Here is a 3551-nt window from a genome sequence, read left to right as displayed (position 1 = left end):
CTTCGTACGTATATTTGGCAATAGTCACTTTCCTTTGTTTGCCAAAACAACTATACAGACGTTAGTTCAAATTTCACCCCAATGTCATACGATTCAATATGAACCGAGTTCCTTAATGCCAAAGACTCGTCTAATTCTAGTTTAAATTAGTTGACGAGAGATATTAACTATGAAACAAATACAGGTATATAGGTACAAAACACCAAAATAATAATAATAATAATAATAATAAATTTAAGAAAGCAAAAGATTTAGAAAATACTTTTTTTGAGATAATAAAAGTAATTGTTTTGATTGGTATTGATCCGGACGTAAATATGTGTTTCGACTTGTTAATTAATGACAATCAGTAGTATCATATGCTAATAATTATTTTGGGTGGTTTCCACAAGCCATAGATGTGTGTAAAAGAAAGGGTTAAACAAACTATCTTACACAATTTTATGTACCCTTGAAAGTAAGTAAGGGCCCGTTTGGTACATGTGTTTAAAAACTGAAAATTGTTGTTTGAAAACATTTGTGGAAATACGTGTGGGTGAAAAGTGCGTGGAAATGCGTGAAATGCTGTTTAAAAACTAAAAATGGTTGTTTGGAAACACAAACCAAACACCCCCTAAATCTTTCCAACTTAAAAATTGTGACTTCAAATCACAATTTTTGAATTATTTTTGAAAGTGTGTGTAAATTGTGTAAAACAATTTGTCTATAATAAGCACCACTCAAAAGAAAAAATGTTATTGAAGCCTGTTAAAATATTAGTCTTGTGTATACATTTTAAGATCTACATTAATTGGAAATTGTGTCATTATCTCAGTTGCTTTTGAGCACATGTGTTAAAACTGTGTAAAACAGTTTGTGTGTAATAAACACACTACACCAGAAAAAGGGGGTTATTGAAGCCTGTAAAAGATTAATCCTGCAAATACATACATTGTAGGACCTGGATTAAATTAAACAATTGCTTCATATTGTAGTATATTTGGCCTAACAATACCACCCAACTCAAGGTGTAGGAGCCTTGCAATTTGCAAACCTTGACTTCTCACTTTGATTTTGGAGGTAATTGTTGAGTCTGATCAAGTTAACTTGGCCTCTTACATTCAAACTTAATTGATAAAATTTAGTTAGCAATAGACTGGAAAGGGGATCCTTGCACCCATTTTTAGAGCCAAATATTTAGACTAGATAAATTTCCGTGTGAAGGAATCATCTATAAAAGTTATCAAGGTCTTTTCTTAAACATATATTATGGATCCATCAAAATACTTTTCTAAAAGAATAGACAAAACCTAAATGCATGGACCAATTCCATGTGTACTTTTCCTAAGAAAAAGTTTTTGGAGTTATAAATTGGAGGGTAAAAGATAAACTTATTTCTCATCTATCTTTAGTTTAATGGAAAATTTTGTAAATGGGCCCATTAGCCCATTGCAAATGCCTTGATAATTCCACGCCTAAGTTCTTTTGAGAGGTTATGGATGAGAGAAACAAGGTTTGGACAATGAAAATTCTATTTTAGCCTCTATATAATTAAAGATTTTATTAGCAGGTGTTTTTAGGATAATTATTAATAAATTATTTTTGAAAAGTTTTGAAATCATTTTTACAGAAAATATAAAAATTCATTAAAAAATTAATTATTATTTTTTCATATGAAAAGTTTCAAAAAATATTTACTAAATCAATGCCCTTAGAACATCCATTGATTTTTCCTCAAACTAATTACTAAGAACTCAGCAAGTTTTATGTAAATTTAACCATATTCAGCAAATTTCTTATTTACCAAATCAGGCACAATATTGGTAAAACAGTAGCCTCCCTTATGGAGAAAGTTAAACTATAGAGGATGGGCTAGATAAATCTAGGTCTCTACTTTTCAAGTGTTGTTTAGTCTTTAAAAGTCTAGCTCTGAAAAGTCAAGATTTTAGGGTACACTGTAATGGGATTATCCATCCCATATACCCCAAGGTCAATTCCTAGGGCCTTAGGGTACACTGCAATGGGATTATCTATCCCATGCACCTCAACGTCAAATCCTAGTGATAAACCTTATCTAAAAAAAAAATCCTAGTGATAAAGGAAGTATTTTTTTTTTTTTTTTTTGCCTTCATCTGTCATCATTTTCAAGATAGACAAGGGAAAAAGAGTTTTAGGTAAAGTTAAAGCTCCCAAAGTAAGTCTAAACTCCCCCTTTCTAAAGAAGGAAAATATATCCATGTTTGTTTCTACTTATTATCATTGTGGTGTGACAGACCAAATTTTTACTACTTCAATCTAAATGACAGGAATCTTTATGTTGCCTATCAAGCCAAGGCAACAAAAAATTGTGATGGACTTAAAGATGCATCTTTGGCCGATAGATTCTGATGTATTGCCTACCAAGGAAAAATTTCCCCATACATTTGTTTTGCTGGTGCCACGTAACCAAATCAATGTGGTTTGGTAGTTGTTGGGGAATTAGAGTGGATAGAATTTAGGTAGAGAATTCAACCTCATTAAAAGAAATGTTGTTTAGGTAGAGAATTCATATGTTTCCCCATCAAAAAAAAAAAAAAAAAAAAAAAAAAAATGTTGTTAACCTGGCCCCGTGGAGGAGCAAAAAGATATTTTATTTTTTATTTTACTGGTTGGAACCTTGATCCTATAGACTAGGTGTGGAAAAATAGGAATTTGGTCCAACGCGTGAGGTGTTCCCTGGATAAGAGATATTTTTTAAAGGGTTGGAAAAGTTATTTAAGAAGCATTGGAATCTAAGAAGCATGAACATCACCAATCATCCCCCAAGATGCAGCTTTGTTTAAGTAGTTTTCCAAAGTCCGGATTCATTAAACTTTACTTTGATGCAGCGATTGGCAGAGAGTCCTCCGGCATAGCCGTGGTTGCTCGAGATTGAAGAGGAACATAATTATTTGGCTACACTAAAAAAGTAAACACTAACATCCATGATCAAGCTGAAGCATGTTGGAAATATTTTAGTAAATAAACAAGTGTGATACAAAAATAATAACCCAAATAATTAGTAAAAATAGAAAATAAAGAAAAGTTTAGAACAATTTCACAATACAATAAAATCACGTTGCAAAACGTTATCTTTAAAAGTTGATTTGTGCCACTCATATTAGAACTTAGTGCGAATGACTTTCTTGTCCGAACAACTCTTAAGATTAGACTATATCATCAACCTTCATAATAAATTCAATTCCACTAACGGAGATTTAATAACAACTTTCTAATACTTTTTTTTAATCTCAATTTGTTAATAAATATAAATCACGCTAAAAAAATTTTGGAAGAGAGAAAAAACAGTATTTATGTTCTAACGGAGGAGAGATCCAAGGAAAATTTGATTGGAAAGTGTGCTACGAATGGTCTGTTAAAAATGCTACTGACCATAAATGCCCAATTGATTAGAAAAGAGAGATAAATAAATAAAGGATTTTGCTAATGTGTGCCTTAAGGGCACACAATAATTAACCAGTTTGGAAAAAATTTCTCGTGAATTGAAAAAGTATTGATAGCTTTTTCAATTTCCAATAAAATGTTTCTAAAAA

Source organism: Quercus robur, chromosome 1 (genome assembly GCF_932294415.1).
Source record: "Quercus robur chromosome 1, dhQueRobu3.1, whole genome shotgun sequence".
Classification (NCBI taxonomy): domain Eukaryota; kingdom Viridiplantae; phylum Streptophyta; class Magnoliopsida; order Fagales; family Fagaceae; genus Quercus; species Quercus robur.
The sequence above is the reverse complement of the archived record's forward strand: the minus strand, read 5'-3'. Positions refer to the sequence as shown.